Raw genomic sequence first — 19,248 nt, forward strand, 5'->3', positions numbered from 1 at the left:
GCACCTGACATTTCATGCCATACAAATACGATCGGCACTGTTTACACGTGAAGATCACGGCATACAGTTCTTGACGGGTCACGCAATAATTCAGCTCAGCCCCACTCAGGGTCCGCCTGGCGTATGCGATGATCCACTCCGTCCCACCCTATACCTGTGACAGCACCACGCCCAGCCCACTGCTGCAGGAGTCAGTGCCCAAGATAAAATCCGTGGTGAAATCGGGGAAAGCTAGGGTGGGGGTGTGGGTGAGGTGGTCTTTGAGGGTGGTGAAGGCCGTTTTGCAGGCCTCCGTCCATCGATAGGGGTTCTTAGGGGAGGTGAGTTGGGTGAGGGGGCGTGCAGTCTCGCTGAATTCCTTTACAAATCGACGATAATAGGTGGCGAGTCCCAAGAATGACCTGATCTCCGTCAGATTCATGGGCCATGGACATTCCACTACGGCGCACACCTTTTCCGGATCAGTGCGCACCCCCGCCTTGCTGACTCGGTGTCCAAGGTACGCTACCTCGCGCTGCGCAATGTAACACTTATGCGGCTTGAGCTTGAGATGGGCTGCTCGCAGTCGTTGGAACACCTTTCGCAACCTGGACCAGTGCTCGGACAGAGATCTGCTGAACACTATCACGTCGTCCAGGTAAATCATGCACTGTTCCCACTGTAAGCCCCGCATTACCAACTCGATCAACCGCTGGAACGTCGCGCGCGCGTTAGTGAGTCCGAACGTAAGCACTCGAAACTCGAACAGCCCCATTGGGGTAGTAAATGCGGTTTTCGGCCGATCCTCCTCCGCCATCTCCACCTGCAGTACTCGGACGCCAGATCGAGGGTGGAAAAATACCGAGCTCCTGCGAGACTGTCAAAGGTGTCGTCGATGCGCGGTATGGGGAATGCGTCGCCGAGGGTGACTGCATTAAACTTTCGGTAATCAACGCAGAACCGAGTCGACCCGTCCTTTTTCATCACTAGCACCACCGGGGCAGACTAAGGGCTCGTCAAGGTCTGGATTACGTTATCATGTAGCATATCCGCGACTGCCTCCTTGATCTGGGTCCGTTCAGGTGCGCTCACCCGGTATGCGGGGAGTTTGATAGGTCGGGCTGCACCCGTGTAAATTGTGTGCTTAACAAAGTCTGTCCGACCTACATCCGAATCGTGATCACTGAACACGTCGGTGTACTCCTGCAACAACCCACGCAGCTGATCGGCCTCCCCTTTAGGTAGGTCCGCCCAAGGCACATGTAACGCGTCATGCAAAGGGATGATCTCGGCTCGGGGAGTCGGGCCGACCCGCCAGGCCAGATCCTGGTTGTCCTCGGGCCGGCCAGGGTCTTCCGCCCAGAGTGCGAACACCGAGTTGTTAGAGTGGCGCGCGTGCTGGGGGTGTATGGTGGCTACTGTGGTGCGCCGTCATAGCATCGCCGGGGTACTGTGTGGGTTAAACACCCAGCGTGGCTGACCGGACGACTCCGTACCGCGCTGCCAACTCCGGGTGAGGAGTTAGCATTACTTCGCCCGATGGTCGGTGTGTGGGGTCGGTGGAGGGTGTTGCAACTGGCACCAGCATCTCGGCGAGCGGCCCGATGGTGACGGCCGACACCAGCGTAGCGGCCACGGGTGTGAAGCGAGGGCGATTCGGCTCGGGTCCCAGGAATGGGATCCGCTCCCCGTTGCCCTCCACGGTGGCGCATCCCTGGCGGTGATGCACTTTGAGGCCCAGTTTCTCCAGGAGGTCCGTACCTGCAATACACTCTTGGCACAATACACTCGAGATGTAGCATTCCTCTGTGCACACCTGGTTTCCGAGACGGACCTCGAGGGAAATCCTTCCCAGCAACTCCATCCCGGCTGCGCTCGCTGTGTGCAGCGCGCGATACGGGGCCTGCAGGCGGCTCACGTCAACCCCGAGCACGCTGCAGTGCACGGCGCTCACGAGTGAGGCTACGGATCTCGTGTCCAGTAGGATCCAGGTGCGCTGCCCGTTCACCTGTCCTTCCACCAGTGACGTGGCTCCCGTGATTCCCGCCACCAGCTCCCGCAGCCAGTCGCCCGTGCTCACCATGTCCCTGGGTGTTGTGGTCGGAATCTGCGTGGGGGTCACTCGCTCACCATTATTATTATCGTCGTTCTGCAAAGGGACCGTGTTGACTGCACCCCTAGGTGGTCCACTCTCTAGGGGGCGTTGGCGTTTAACCGTGGCGCGTTTCTGATGCGGGCGATCTGAGGACAGTCCCTTACGAGGTGCCCTTGACGGTCGCACAGGTAACATGCTCGGGGAAGGGCGGCGGCCCCGTAGGAGCCTCCCCACCCGCTCCCTATTTCCCCTCCCGAATGCCGCTGCCCAGACTCCGCCTCTTGTCGGGCTACCCTCCCGGCCAGCCCTCCCACCTCAGTCTGAACCGTCTCCACCGTAGTCTGCAGCGCAGTTATATGTGCCCGTACTTGGGGTACCTTGTTGTAAACTTGGGTTATTCTCTCACCCACTTGGGTTACCTTGTTGTCCACTTGGGTTATTCTTTCACCTACTTGGGTTACCTTGTTGTCGATCCCCCCGATGCCCATCTGTATCCCAGCTACCCATCCCGGGGTTTTCTCGCGGGATACCGAGGGCTCCCTTTCCCGAACCCTTACCGTCCTGGCGAGCTCCTGTTCCTCCTCTTCTTCCTCTTCCTCCTCGGTGGACAGGCTTGCGACGGTGCGCTCCCGTCCCAGTCCTCGGAGCTGCGCGCATTTGCTAGAAATTCTTTCACATTTGCGCGCGCGCTCGACAAGGGTGTTAAAGGGGAGACGCAAACAGTTCATGTCTGGCTGCCACCACGCCGTGCGAGTTAAGTATCGCTGGATTCTCTCTGTGGCCAGCTCCTCAATCACCTCCGTCGTGTACCCCGGGCGTGCGATCTTTGTTAGCTCGCGCACATCCTCGGCATAATCGCGCAGATCCTCGCCGGGTTGGCGACGGCGTGCCTCAAAGGCTGCTTTTGCCTCCTCCTCATCGCGCATACCGAAACGCAAATCAAGTCGGCGCATCAGCTCCTCTAGCTGTGTCTGCGCGCTTGTGGGTAGGGCTTCCACAAAATCGGCTGCCCGCCCATCCAGATTCATATTAAGTTGACGTAACGCCTGCGCGTCCGTCCACCCATTAATTTCCTTAGCCCCTAGGACGTTGCGGGCAAACGCTTTCCATGAAGGGGTACCCCGGCCGGTGAATATATGCCTTATTTTCGCGTGGGGTAACGTGGGGGTTCGTACCGCTTCTGACGCCAAACTGTGGGGGCGAATGTCCCCCGCCATCACCGAATTGTCGGGGCCGTTGGCTCCTGACTCCCCCGCCACATTTATCTCACCACCCCCCGGCTGCTTCTTGGGTGATCGGGCTAGCGACCTCCACTACCCCGCCCTCCTGTGCTGCTGACCACGTCTGCATGTGTTAACCAATGGGTAGGGCACGTCGCTTTACGCTCGCGGTGCGCTGCGAGGCGGTGTACCGCGAGGAACGCATTCGCCCATAAAAACTCTTTCCTGCCCGTGAACCTGACTAGCCTGGCACGTGTCTCCCTCCCACCCCCGCTCCACGTGCCCCGGTAATAACAAACACGCCTCTACCCCATGCCCAGCCCCGTACACCAATCGTACGCGAGGGGGTTGGGGTCGAGGGATGGGCGGGCGGGACGTTTGCCGTGCGCGCGCCGCCGATTCAGGAGGGTCGCCCGGCTCTGAGTTAAAGAGCCCGTTCGAACAGCGCACGAATACGCTCGCGCTCGGTGCTTTAGCTCGCTACTTCGCAATTAGCAATCGCGCAGGTACGCGACCACAACACCGTCGCACAGGCACACGAGCGCTAAACACCGCCAAAAACAGTCGCTTAGGCACGTGCCCGCCGAACAGCACATCCGTAAATAGCCGCTTAGGCACGCGTACGCTAAGCGCTCCGCCCCGATGTAAACAACCATGCGTGCGCGCGACCACCAAGCACTCTTTACTCTCGTATCTGCCGCAAACAGCCGCGTATGCGCACGAGCGCAAAACAGTACTGTATACACTCGTACCGGTATGCGAACACCAAACACTCCGTCTCCCTCCTCGCACTCACAGCGACGACGATGCAGCTTTATCCTCTATTAGCGGTTTTATTTCCCGCAAGTATCCCGCTAACTACGAGTGTCTGCGCAAGTCAGCAGACCCTCCTAACCTATTCCTCGAGGAGCCCAGATTCAGCTTATCCTGCCTATAGCTCCGCTTTCTACCCTCTATTCAATAGCCCAAACTTACCTCTCCTCTACTAACGATTGCTTCCACTCTGCTGCGCTGAACGCTGTAGAAAGGCGATACTGTGAGTCGTCTCTGGAGAGGGTTGAGTCTAGCTGCGCTGGGCTCCTCGCACGGACGTCTCGAACGGCTGATCCTCCTACCCCGTGGACCACGATGATTTTGCAGAAGAAGACTTTTTTTACTGTCCCCCTCAACTCCTTTTTATCCTACCCATCACCAAACATATTGCACGGACCCTACACATCATCGCCCGTGCCTTTTCATTTTCGAGTCGATTAGCTGACCTATAACAAAAGGCACTCCGATGCTTTCGCACCTATGCTGCCCAGCCCAATCGGAAGTCGCGTTATTTTTATCTCATTGTCATCGAGTCCCTAATCCCATTCATAATAAAGGCGCACTGTGGTTCTCACACCCCAGGTGGCCCTTTCCATTCAGATGTTGGATGTTCTTACCCCTTTGTTATCTAGATCCCTGATCCTAACAAAGGCATTCCGTCCTGTGACCTTATCTAGCGCAAAAAGGCATTCAGATGCTTCCACCCCGTGTCGCCCTGCTCATTCAAAGGCCTGAATGCTCCTATCCTGTTGTCATTTGGATCCGTGAGCTCACCTATAATCAAGGACATTCAGTTCCTAATTCCATCTATAACAACAGGCATCTCGTGGTTCACACGCCCCGTGCCGCGTGTGTAATTTCGTCCGTGATGGCTTTACAGCCTCTGCCGCAACTACGTGATTTTAATATCAGGTCACGTCGCTGCGGTTCGTGCCAGCTACGGGGGGAGATCGCCCAAATTCCTGGCCGTAGGAAACCATGAAACTTAATCCCATTATGGGCTTCTGGAAAAAAAACCTATCAGCCTGGTGATCTCCCCTTCCAGCGTTCGTGCGGGGGGGGGGGGGGGGGGGGTGCGGCGAAGTTCGCCGCGTCGGCGTTGTCACACCAAGGGGGTGGTGTCGCGGTGGGCACGGTCCCCAACGGAGCTACTCCGCCGTGGTGGCACCACATAATTCCTGCAGTCACGAAAGCTTCGAATCTAATTTCATTCACATCATCTACATCATCATCCACATCATCACCAACATCATCATCACCCACATCATAATCATCATCTACATCATCATCGACATCATCACCAACATCATTATTATCCACATCATAATCATCATCTACATCATCATCAACATCAGTATCATCCACATCATCATGACCACCCACATCATCTTCAGCCACATCAGCATCCTCCACATAACCCTCATCCACATCACCATCATCCACATCACCATGACCAACCACCATCGTCTTCGGCCACATTACCATCGTCCGCATCATCAGTATCGTCCAAATCATGATCCACATCATCTACATCATGATCCACATCATCTACATGATGCACATGATAATGATCATCATCATCTGCTACATCATCATCATCAGGGGGCTTTGAAGTGGACGCGTCCCGGCCAGAAGGGGCGATGACTGATGGCCACGAACGGCGAGGGGAGTGGCGACCAAGCGAACGGAGCGCGTCTGGGATTGACCACATCCGGGGAGATAAAGCAGTGCGTACAGCAGCAGCAGCAGCCCGAGCTGCTGCTGCTGCGTGGATTGTTACATCGCGGGCTTGTGGAAAGGGCGACGGCTTCAGGGAAGCCCTCATCCAGCAGTGGATTCATCACGCGTGACCGCCCGGCAAGGGATGGTCAAACAGCCACCAAAACATTGTGGTGAGGCATTCATCTATCAGTAGATTGAACAATCCGTGTGGATGTTCATGCATTGGGTTCATAATCTAAGTGTCCGTGTCACATCAACAATTGCAACAATATTCTTACAAACATCTGATCATCTTGTTAACCAGGTTTTTCATTATCACCATAGTACTGTCTTGCATATATGACACATTGAATCAAATTACAAAGTATTTGAATGCTATAAATTTCCAAAGGAAAAGCCACTTCGTTGAGCTATCATTTGTGGCCAGGTAGCTTTGAAAAATAACTCTTTAGCTCGGTGTGCCTTACCTGGTACGAATCTTGACTTAAAGCTTTCATGACTGCAGGAATTCATATTCTTTGGGTCTTTCAGTAAAGCCAAGTAGATAGAAAAAATAAAAAAATAAACTAATAACAATATCACGACGTTTCGATCGCAACAAGAAAAATGCTAAACCCTCACAATACAATGGCCACCCCACACAGCTCCGTAGTACCTCTCCCACATTGGCATTAACTACCCCGCCCATCTCTAAACCATTTGTAAACAGCCCGTTGATTGGTGTAGACCTACTGCAGGTGTCAGAGACCTTCCCCACATTAACATTAGCTACCCCGCCCATCTCTAAACCATTTGTAAACATCTCCATTTGTAAACAACTGTGTACAATGTTTATGAGGGTTTATTAGGCTAACTCTGCTAACCTCGGAACCATGATCCAGTGGGACATGGAGCGGGGAATCCCAGGAATATAGATACAAAGCGGCTTATCACGATGCTGCATTGCCAGCATAACGGTAGACACTTGGCTGAAGATATCAGGTTGACAGGCATTCGTAACCACTGCGTGCTCCCAGTCGTATGCGCTGAGACATCGTGACTACCCTCGGAAGATTCCATACACCCCCTGCTCACACAATCCATGACCTTCCACCCTGGGCCTGTTCTACTCACGCTGTGCCCTGGCTACTCGTGTTCTTCAGAGCGAGAAACCACAGCCTGCACCTCTGTGGGATGGCATGGCAGGTGCGTACAAGCGTGCGGGCGTATTGTGGTAAATAGTTATGTTTTTTCCCCTTGTTACCCCGATGCGCATGGCTATTCAGGATTAGGGATGCCCCAACTGACAGACTGAGTGGTGGTGGTGGTGTTGGAGTTAATAAAAAGGGGTTATTGCATCCAGGGTGAGTGCCGGATGGACCATGTTAGTGGAATAGAAGGGGGAGACCTACGCCTCAACTACATCTGTGTATCTGTGTCTCTATGCGTCTGTCTGTGTTTCTGTGTCTTTGTGATTCTATCGGTCTGTTTTTATGTCTCTGTTTAAGTGTTTGTATATTTGTTTCTTTGTATGTGTTTTTGAGTGTTTTTTTTGCTGTGTTTCTGTGTCTGTATGTGTTTCTGTATCTTTGTGTGTCTGTGTTTTTGTATTCCTGTGACCGTGTCCCTGTCACTGTTTCTGTGTCTCAGTGTTTCTGTGTTTTTGTGTTTATGTATCTCTGTTTTTCTGTATGCCTCTTTGCCACTGTGACTGTGTTTCTGTGTCTCTGTGTGTTTTTATGTCTTCATGATTCTGTGTCGCTGTGTTTATTTCTGTGTCTGTGTCTCTCTCTTGCACTGAGTGTTCTGCACTCTTTTCACGTCAGGGAAGCCGCCCCCTCCCCATCTAATGACGTCATCAACCAATGAACTGGTGACTTTTTTTGCAATAACCCTTCTCCATGTCATCAATAATAGCGTAGCATGTGAGGCTTTGACTGCATTAAAATATACAATAGGCACAATAGGCGACGTTTTGGGAAATGGACTCCCTTTCTTCTTCATAGCACATGCAAAGAGAAGCCAGGAGAGAGGCAGATTGGATGCTAAGAGCTGCAGGCTCCATTGGTTTACACCATGGGCCTGGGGGCCGATGAGAATCACATTTCACACGAGTTTCAACGTTCAGGTTCTCATCAGCGGCAGAGATTGAGCCTGATGAAGGTGAATCTGCTGCTGATGAGACAATGAAAGTCAAAACCGGTCCAGAGTATTGCTGGAACTGAACAAATGGTTCAAGCAAGCCTGACTCTTGATGAGACACTGAATGTTAAAACCGGTCCAGAGTTTTACTTGTAAGAACAAATGGTTAAAGTGAGCCAGAGAGGCCCTCTGATGCTTTGTCTTCATCGGCCTTGATAGCAAGCCGAGTGTTACAGAGTATCAGAGAAGGTGGGAGTGTGCGTATTTGCCTTTTCGGAGTTGGTGGGATGCTAAGTTTACCAAACTAAAGTGAGTATCCAACGCCCTGCATGAACATAAAGGGCCGGTTGACTCTGCCCACGTATGTATGTTGAACTTCTTTCGCAGCATACGTAGCCAACCTTACTACTCGGAGGTCCACGTGTGTACATTAAAGCCATCACCATCTTAACCACACGTTCAGGGTGGTGCATGAGGTCTCGAGGCTTCATTTTCACATTGTGTAGATGATAGAGGTTATTGGGAGACACCTGGGGCCTAAAGGTGCGGTAGAGGGAATGGACACTGTTTGACCAGAGGAAAAAATGCACCAAGTAGTGTGTGTAAACACATCATATCGGTAGACAAGTCGAGAGGCTGAGTTGATTGATTGCAAGGGCCCTTAATCAGACCATACCGAAAGTGACTCATCGGGGCCACTGCGCATCAGCGTCCACACCGAGTGGAACCGTTCTATGCATGACAAGGAGGCACAAGTCCCACCGTGGGTTTCAAGGGGGAGTCGGTGAAGCCAAGACCCAGACCCCTCCCCGTCCCCTCCCCCACTGTGAACTTCGAGTTGCATGACATACAGACGAGTTTGAGACGATGTTACGAATATTGTATTTTTATTACGTCTATTAAACCAACAATGATACTTATATAACTATGAATAAAATTAATCTTAACTGTTAACAGGTGGCCTTGGTACTTGCCCTTTTTGGCTTCATCTGTGATATCACCAGGCCACCTCAGCTCTCAAATGCTGGTTCAGCTATGCCCTTCCATGTCCTGGAAACCGTGGCGAGGTCATCCTCTGAGGACTGCCCGGATGAAAACCAGGATGGCAGGGCCCAGCGTAGGGCTAACTACACTAATGGGCTAGTCCCATGTGTGTGGTGTGTGTAGTGTGTATGTGTGTACAGTCAGTTCTGCTATAAAGCATGTTTTCATCACGCAAATATTGTATTAAGGAACACATTATTTTTATAACGCGGATGAGAATTGGATGAACGCGATTGAGTGAATAGAACTATGCCGTGCGAGTTGGAATAAGCGGTTGTATGGCTGCCTCGGCATAAGATCACGCAAGGCGAATCTAGATGCTACCCATGCACCTTGGTCATTGTTCAGCCTGCATACGCATCTCGCGTGTCATCGTGGACTGTGTTTTACTCTATACAGTATTGCTGTATTCGTCTCGCTTTATCATGCAACTTTGTAGTGCAATATTAATGAATTAACCATGTTTCTTCTAATATTATGTGTTTATCATGTTGTTAGTAACTTTATTTGTTAATATACATTTTTTAAACATTATAAAGTACGTTTTATGGGTGGAAAAGGGGTAACTTTTGATGCTATGGAAACAAATTAAGCCTTTAACATGTCTTTCCTATACTTGCCTAATGACCAAATTATAGTCGACCCTTCTGCATCGCGACTTTCCCCATTGCGGTTTCAATATATTGCGGGGTCGTTATAAGAAATAAAATGGGAATTTTTGGGGAGTTTTTGGGAGTTTTGCGAAAGCCACCGATGACACGCAAAGGTCAGCAGACAACACAAAAAGTTTAGGGACTCATAAATCCATAAAATATATGTACAGTACTGTATAATATTATTCTATTGTATCTTTCAACACCATAAATATACACTTTATTTTTTAAAGTTACATTTTGTAAAAAGTTAAGTTTGCTAAAAGAACGCAAAAGCCAGCAGACGACACGCAAAGGCTGAACATGTAGAGATAATTTAAAAAGTTTAGTAACTGGAGGTGCTTGCTTCGCTCACCAAGGGGACCAAAACATTTAACTTGTTTTTTTCAGATCGCGGGGCCTGCACCTCTAACCCCCGCGATGTGGAAGGGTCGACTCTACTTGTTAAATTACCAGCTTACTTAATGACCGTATTCATGGAACCAATTACCGTCGTTAAGAGGGGATTTATTCTATATGTGTAGGGGTAAAAAAACTCAGGAGATGGGATCTGATATTGATGCTAGCACCGGAAGTTGCTCATGTATTCGCTTAGGCGAGCGTGTGTGTATACGGTGTGTGGAATGTGTACGCGCCCAGGATGAGCATTACGGTCGCATGCGGTGCATTTCTTAAAGCCACGGAAGAATGAGCATACGGCCCTGTATGCTCGAACCAGACGTGACTTCTTCTTCTCTTTGTGCAGGGGTTCACCCCACTCTCTAGTCTCCTCCTTGGCGGATGCCTCTGAGTGGATTGATGTGTCCACAACAGGGACACACTGACTCGGCACTTCCTCATCCCTCGGCACTTCCTCATCCCTCGGAATTTCCTCATCCCTCGGAATTTCCTCATCCCTCAGCCAGCTGTGCGCCAGTGCCTCTGCTGGTGTCATCCGCAGAGCTGGATCCCATCTGTTGAGGCACACAGAAATATGTGGCACACGTGGCAAGGGTTATAATGATGTAAGTATTTACGTGAATTTTTTTCTCTTACTGTGTCCATTAACTTACGTGTGTATGTTCAACTTATTTCGCACCATACATAGCCAACCGTGCCAATTGCAGGTACGGGTGAAGGACAACAAACTACATTCAATCATGAGTTTAAAAAAAAGTAGTTTTCAATCTATATTTAAAAGTTAATTGCCCCAGTGGTGTTGTGGTTAATTTGTGGTTCATTTGTGGTAAGCACTTTGTGTGTATTGAGTGTGATGTATTCGTTTAGCAAGTGTAATCCAATGCAGCTCCGTGAACACTGGACGGACATGGTTGGATCTTGCAAATAATCTTGTACATGCTGCAGCTTCCTAATGCTTTTTGCAGACGTCCCGTAGACTAGTGAGTTGCAATAATCTAACGTATACGCCACGATGTTGGCTATGTCATGACTCAATAGTGGCTGATTGTGTCATAGAGCCCTGATTAAAAAAAAATTGCAGGACCTGACTATATAAAAAAGGGAGAAGCATAAATCCTCCACTATTGGTGATGACTGGCAGATGAACCTTCTGTTCTCCCCACTGTGCCACCTTGATGTATTTTTCCCCCTGGTGGTCCGCTCATTGTGAACATCGCTCCACTACCCTCAATTGTTGTTGGAGGGTCAATGCTTACAACTGTCCAGTAGCCTCAAGGTACGTGTAGCCTGGCGTTGCCCAGTGGCATCCTTCACCGAGCCCCCTCCACATACATGATATACATATATCGATATATGTTCCTTTTATGGGCTTTCATGTAAGAGTATGTGAGTCTATTGGTTTCTATAAGTGTATAGACCATGTGAGTGTATGAGTCTGGGTCTTTATATGTGTATAGACCACGTCAGTGCATGTGAGTCTATTTGTCTATGTATTTGTAAATGTATGGCTGATGTAAGTGTATGCAAGTTTGTGGGTCTCTATGTAAGTGTGTGGACATTAAGGGCCTTCATGATGGTGGGCAATCTCAGGTAAAGCTATGTGGCCTGAAGTCAGAGCCATTCCCTGTTTACCTTGGGGTGCGAACGGGATGTCCTCTGCCTCCCACATTATTTAACATCTTTTTCGACCACGTAGTCTGTGGATATTGGTATGGACCATGTGAGTGTATGACAGTATATGGGTCTCTCTTTACGTGTGTAGTGTTATAACGCGGGCTGCTGACGGGGAAGCGGCAGAGGCAGCAGGGGGCAGTACACACATCAGCAGAGGGAGATCTAAAGGGAAGCCAGGAAGAAATCGATCTGGAAGCCTGAGAACCCGCTAGTAGGTTCGAGAAAGAGGGCGTGGCAAGGGCGGGGCGAGGCCACGCCAGGGGAATAAAAGGGGGCCCGGGACGGGAGCTCGCGGCTGTTGCTGGAAGTGGATCCCCTCGCCGTGTCACCGTTCGTCACCTTCGTCGGTTCCGTCTCCGACCACCTTAGACGCCGCAAGCTAGACAGCCTGCAGACTGTTCCAGCTAGGTAGTACCTTCAAGAACATGGATGTGTGACTAGTGCGTAGGCACGCGGGGCACATGTGGTTTCCTGACGTGTGGAATAAGGAAGGTCCCTTAAGAACCCTGTCTCCGACTGAGTCACTACACGTGCATCGGCCATGTAAGTACGTGAGTCTGTGGGTCTCTATGCAAGTGCATGTTTTTACATGCAAGACTATGGACAATGGTGTTTAATGGGAGATATGGCTTGGAAGATGAAGAATAATCAGAATAGAGGGTGGAGCTAGTGATCAAAGAGGAGCTTTCGCCAGTGATGTTAAACTATTAAACTCTTTTCTTTTTACCAGGTGACTGAATGGGAAAACCTCTCAGTGGTATGGTGGGAGCGGGGGGGTGTTCTTACTCCAGGCAGCGGCTAATGAAGTCATGGAACTCCGAGTCCTGGCTCCCGAGTGCCAAGTAGAGGGGGTGACTGCCTGGGATCCTGCTTTGTCCGGACATCAAAGGCATCCCCGAACCATCTGCAGGAACGATGCAGACCAGTTAAAACATCACAACAAACCACAGCACCCTTGTACACCCACAGCGTAGAAACAAAATCTTTTAGTGCTCTGACATAGATCAGTGGGAGTGCTTTGACCGCATGTTGCAGAAGTTCATGGTTCTAATTCTGCAAGCCGCCCTGGTTATTACTTCAGTATTAACCATATGATGCTTTGCGCTGTTAGATTTAAAATGGGACATTACAGACCTTGTGAAGTAATAAAATTACCGTGCTGGCGTTATGCCCGCTACTGTGAAATGACTGCAGTTGGTGTCTGTGAAACACAGCAGGCACCTTCCTTTGTGATAGCTTTGCATTCTAAGAATGATAGCGCAAATACCAATTGCAATCAATATTTATTAACTATGATAAATCCTTGAGGTAAACAAAGAAGAGCTATTTTAACTGTGATTGAATCTCTTTCAAGAAAAACATTATTTTTTACCAGGTAAAGCCCACTGAACTATTGCCTCTTCTTCAGAGGCGACCAGGCAAAGGGGAGAAGATATGTTCCCGCAATGTACAGCAGCCAGGGTGGGGATCCACGCGACGACCTTCTACATTGCAGGTGAGGGAGGAAACGTCTCCTCGCCTCTGCAGCTTCCCAAAAACGTCCGATCTGATTGCTAAACGTGGTTTTGAGCATTGCCCTTCACATTACAGATGATTCTACTAAAATAATGATTACTAGTCACAACTGGCGTCTCTTTAATCGCTTGCACTTCATGGTACTTTAATTTGCTTGCCTGTGTCAGGTGGTGGAGAGCCTTAATGACACAAATTTGGGCAGATCACCATGAGGTCTAACCCTTCCCCAAAAAAGCATTATGAATTATATTGACTGCAAAAAAACGTGTGGAAGTAGTTAACTATACAAAGTAATGCCCGACTAAGCTCTTAACAGACCCAGCTCTGCCTCAAACTTAATGCGGTTCCCCCGCTCGCCCCTTCACTCACCAAAGTACTTGTTTCTCCAAGGCGCGCCATCAATCAAATTCTGAGGAGGCATCCCGAGGGTCTACACACAATTTACAAAGAGACAATGATCACCCATATAGTATTGACACACTTGGGTGGCATGTTTTGTCTATGAGCACCTACTGATGATGGCACAGTACCCAAGGCCACACCACAGTAGCTATTTTACAAATCACTCTAGGTATTGATTTAATGCTTAGTCGATATTTGAGAGGCCAAGGACTGGTCCAACATTCAACACCACACGGTCAGGGCGCTAACCACTCAGCTACCACTCCCGATGGTTCTCGCATGCAGGCACACGGCAGTGTTATTGGCATGGCCCAGCAAAACCGCGTACGCAGCACGTTGCAGAAGTTCACCGATCAATCCCAGTGACTGCCCTGGTCTTTCCTGCTGTATTAAACCACAAAATACTATGCACCATCTGCCTCATTCACAGCGGAGGTTATGGGTCCCGTGGCTTCATTTGAAATTGCTTATATGGTTGTGACAATTGTCTTCATTACAAGCAGTTGAGATGAAACAACAATAATTCGCGCGATAAATGCTTGTTCATCTGACAATTCAAATTGTTTACAGGTGGTTTTAGGGTTACATTTGGCCAATCCGTGGCCTCACGCAATAATCTATCACGAGTCATAACACCAGCTCTAAAAATCTATGCGTTCTGCTCACGGTTACCTTGACGGGTCTACGCCTGAGTAATTGCTTCTGTGACGCGGTTGTATGCAACTCAGTAGCTTGTGTGTGGACAACCCTGCAACCAGTCGCGAGCACTTGTATGCCTCTTTCTCACAGAAGAGACGACTTAAGTGGTCTGCTCAGGGAATTGTAAGGAACTATTTCCTGTCGCATGTTCTATTGGTCATACCAATTTTGAATATTATGTTAATACCCTTGATGTGGAAATACTCGCTGAGAAGTGAACGTGGTTAGAAGCAATGACTGAGTTGGGCGATTTCAAGAGCAAATTGGTCATGAAATTGATGCCAATAACGGAATTGTCAGTGTTACTGCTGTGTGGGCAATACCTCCATATAACACGGGAGCTGGTCGAGTTTGTTGATGGCCGGAAAGAGGATGCGTCCGGTAGCCAACTCGGCCACTGTACAACCCAGTCCCCACATGTCAACCGGGAAAGATGACATGTGGCCCAGGTACGCCTCTGGGGCAAGGTACGCGTGGGAACAAAAATTCTGTGAACCTGTGAATTACAAAAGACAAACATCACCAATATAGCCTTTAACAGCAACACACAGGCACAAAAAACAAGTATAAAAACACATGTACTCACCCATAGGTCTAGACACATGCACACACACAGGCGCAGAGATGCAAACACGTGTATATACACACACACACACAAAACGTCCCCATATAGCCTTTAACAAATTTCTATGGAATTTTCTTTTAGCGAGCACCTAATGAAGGCCTGAACAACACACACGAGGATGGGTGGCCAGCACCACGCTCATCCACCTTTGTCTCCTAAAGTGGTGGTGGCTAGGCACCGCACATGGTACTCATTTATGGCTGAGTCGACCTAGGGGAGGCCCAGGACTGGTTCAGATATTCATGAACGCGTATTTTACTCCAGTCACCAGGATTGTAGTGCTGTCGACTAACCCCAACACTACAGCTCCTCACTGCATAAACAAAGAAAAGTTCCCCCATGTAGCCTTAGACATTGTTGGGGTAAGTGCAATTAGTGACAACCTATGAAGTCTGGAACGACACTTGAAGGGGGTGGGTGGCCTGCACCGTGCCTGGCCGCCTTTGTCTCCTGAGTGGCATTGTATACACACCACACCAGGTACTCATTTGAGACTGAGTCTGCCTAGGGGAGGCCCATGACCGGTTCAGAAAACCGCCACTCGAACCTGGGTCGCCAGTTTCGTAGTGCAGTGTGCTAACCACTACACTACTGCTCCTCAAACTGCATAAACACACATTCTCACACTCAGCCACACACTCACGACTCACGTTGGCGTCCCACCAAAAAGCTGTTTTCAAAACTCATCATCCGGATGGTCCCTGCCCCAGGCTCTTTAATCGACATGTTCCTCTAGACGATGGGCAGCAGAAGATATTCACATTCAGAGGTTATGATAATAATGTCAACTTGTAATACGCCAATGCCATGCAGTATTCACTCTATCTGGAAGAGCGAGAACCACTCTGAGGCACGAGGAGAGGCCACAGATGATGTTTCACACCATTGGTGTGATCCACCAACCTGCGGCTCTACAGTGCTGAATTACAGGCATGCACAACTATTCAGCCTGCAAAACATTGATCTTGTAGCAAAATTACCATAATATTAAAAGGGGAATTGGAGATGACATGCTTTTGCCAAGGTTATTCAAAGCGACTCAAGAGAATGTTTTCTGACGGCTGCCAATGGGGTGCCAATTCAAATGTATTTAGATGAAATGATGCCAATCGATAATCTCATGTAGAGCACTCTTGGATACCCGGCGTAAAAGTGGGCGCTCTTATCATACCTGAATAACGATTGTTACAAGAGGGCCGAACGGAGCTTGTAGCTGTGAGTTTGAGTTAGGCAGAAGCATGCACATGCATGAAGTTGGTAACGTATTCTCATGCGCATGAGCAGCATGAAAACAGGTGGGCAGCTGTCAGGTTAAAGCACAGCTGCTTATTTGCAAAGCCTCCTTTTACTTGCACTGGTTTGTGTCTCCATGATTTGGGCATTGCTTTGTTTCGACGTGTCTGGTTTTCTCTTGTGCGAGTCCCTAATAGCAAAAAACCTTTAAACTTAAGTTTCACCCATACATAACCCTCTGTACGACTGTTATGACCCGCAGCTATTGACAGTTGGACAGAGTGGATGCATTAACGCTTTGATCAATGGGTCTAGGTTTTACGAAGATGAGCCCCAAACGGGAACTCAAATTAATGCTGCACTTGCACTGAACGTGGTCTCCACTCACCGGCTTGATGTCCCCATGCACGATTCCCTTTGCATGGAGTTGAATGAGGAATTTGAGAATGGACTTGGTGAACAGTTTCACCATTGTCATCTCCATATGCTGGGGTGCCGTGCAATCAACGGCACTTAACAGACGTCTTCTGTTAAAGAGACAACAACACAAAGTCAGTGCCATCCTGTAAAGGGCTGAGTCAACAATAACAATTATCAACAATTATTATACTCGTTTATCATATGGAAGCCTCACTAAATGTAAACACTTTCTCCCGAGGGTCCCGCCAAGTTCTCCTGTCGGGGTGACATTGTTCCTATGTGTAATCCCAACTGAGTCATTTTAAGGTATTTTCTCAGAATTGGAAAATTTGTCGGATGCCAGTTAAATTGTGTGCGAGTGTTTTGCTATTGGAGGAATCCGGAGAATGCAGAGGAATTCCATGCAGAACAAGGGGAGAACAAACTCCACACAGACACTTATCCGAGTCAGCAATCGAACCCAACCTCTTGGTATGATGCACGAGTGTTACCACTGCCGCCACACTGCCGGTTGTTGGCGTGGCTGTAGAAAAATGAGCAAGTCTGGAGGAGAAAATGGAATGGAGCAGCCAGCTTTGCATGTCTCTGTTGAGCTGCTCAGACAGCGGGGTACGTACTTCGGTATGAGCTGCATGACGAGGCAGTTGTGACCCCTGAAGGTGAAAAATTCGAGGATTCTGACAACGTTGACATCATCATTAGCCCAGTCTTGAAGTTGGCGCAAGATGTGGTACTCCATCCACTGGCTGTGGTCTTCCTCGGCACTGCACAGCGGAAATCCACAGCTTCATATTAATTACAAGAAGTGACCCTGGCAACACGCAGTATGACGCTCGCTCTAAAAGACAGTTGTCCTTCATCACACCTGCGATTAATACAGTGGGCTACGTACGGCGCGAAAGAAGTTAAACATAAATCCAGAGAAAACCCGCACATATGAGCACCATAACACTACCCACATAAAGATGGAATTGATTTACTGTCCTGCCTTCTCCATGCAAGCCATTGTGAAGTCTTACCTGAATGACTGTCTCCACATCTTCACAGCCACTCGGGTGTTGGTCTTGTGGTCACGGCATTTGAAGATCTGGCTGTAAGGTCCGACCACCTTCTTCAGCACCTCATAACGGAAATTGAGGTGCTCATGCTCGACCTGCGGAGCAATCACATCAACTAAGTATACTGATCCAGTCACTGCTCATTCAGTCACTGAGTATGGATGCAATATTTTGTGTGGCATGTGTAAGAGTGATTGTGTGAATGTGTCAGGTATGTTGGCCGGATGTTCTGCAGATGATCATGGTGTTTGCCAGTGTGCAGACTTTGTATGTTCTCCACGTGTTACGTGCCCTGAGGAGAGTCGTACCGAGACATAATGGTTGTAGACATCATCGTAGCCATGGTTCTGGGTGCCAAAGCCTTTGTTATGGACGCCGAAATACCAGACGTTATTCACGGTGAGGACCTCGCTTCTCTCGGTGGGGGTCAGGAAATCCCCAAAGAGCTTTAAGATTTCTGCAAACATGAGAACAATGATGATGATTAACACTGTACTATTGTTATATTGTTTTGTTAAATACGTTTTCGTTTCTTTAATTTGTTCATTAAGCAATGTAGTGGGTTTTTTTCCATTGGATTGTTAACCAATTCCGTATTCCTATAACATGTGAAGAACAGACTAATGCCAAATTTGGTATCACCACCTATGTAACCGCGCTTTTGACATGAAGACTTGTTTAACATCCAAACGATCGCAGGACACCCATGAAACATAACCTGGCTGCTTATTGGGCCCTTCCTGCTGAAATGATAATAAAATGTATGATGCTTGTTTACCCAAGAAAGCTCCACTGAGTGCCTGAACTGCATATAATCACCAACACTATATTATTTTGCATTGGGATGTTTAAAAAATTTTCCTTCGCTGTGGGAGGAAACTGAAGAGCCTGGAGGAATCCCATGTAGAGCAGGGGAAGATTATCCCGACTCCAAAGAGAAATGCACGAGGAGTGTTCCTGCTGTGCCACCCTACCTCGCAACATTTTTATTCCAAAACCATTCACATGCTTGATTTTGTTTTCAACTATGGCCACCATGACGTCCCCCACCATGACTTCTCTAATCATATCTATCACCTCGTGGGGTTTTACTACTGGCGATGGCAACGCCGTCCGATGTGGGCAGCGCACTCCATTGCACGTCGCTCCTGGAGCCCACCTTCTCTTCAGCCTTGGCCATCTACACACACAGACAAAGATGCAGGTCTCCCGGTATAACCTTTAGCAATCTGTTGAGGAAAGTGCAGTAAGTGAGCAATGAGCCAAAATCGCTGAGGGCCTGGGTTCCACAGTGAGGAAGGCCAGGCTTTGGAAATATGGGGCGAAGTTGCTATGTGGTCCAGCCATTGGGAACTCCCAGTGGCAGTTGTCCCTGTGCATTAGTCTACCAGTGGACTAATAGTCTACCAGTGGACTATTAGCCTACCAGTGGACCATGAGTCGACCAGTAGACTATTAGTCTGGATGCAGGAAGTTGTGGGTACGATGCCGACCCTGTGTGACTGAGAGTGAGCGTGAAAGTATGAAGTGATTATGAGAGAGTGAGAGTTTGTAAGTATTAGAGTGAGTGGGAGAG

General features: G+C 49.0%; 1 long non-coding RNA gene across 1 annotated transcript; it reads right to left on the reverse strand.

Moving 5' to 3' along the window:
* Window positions 1-8,820: 8,820 nt before the first annotated feature.
* LOC142922943 (uncharacterized) lies at window positions 8,821-12,960 on the reverse strand. Its single transcript, XR_012940436.1, has 2 exons — window positions 12,507-12,960; window positions 8,821-10,600 (listed from the first exon to the last, which is right to left on the reverse strand). It is a non-coding gene; the product is annotated as an uncharacterized LOC142922943 (long non-coding RNA).
* Between the last annotated feature and the right edge of the window lie 6,288 nt (window positions 12,961-19,248).

The sequence above is a fragment of the Petromyzon marinus genome, unplaced genomic scaffold (assembly GCF_048934315.1).
Source record: "Petromyzon marinus isolate PM22_M1 ecotype Great Lakes invasive population unplaced genomic scaffold, UKy_Petmar_22M1.pri1.0 PM_Scaffold_23, whole genome shotgun sequence".
Classification (NCBI taxonomy): domain Eukaryota; kingdom Metazoa; phylum Chordata; class Hyperoartia; order Petromyzontiformes; family Petromyzontidae; genus Petromyzon; species Petromyzon marinus.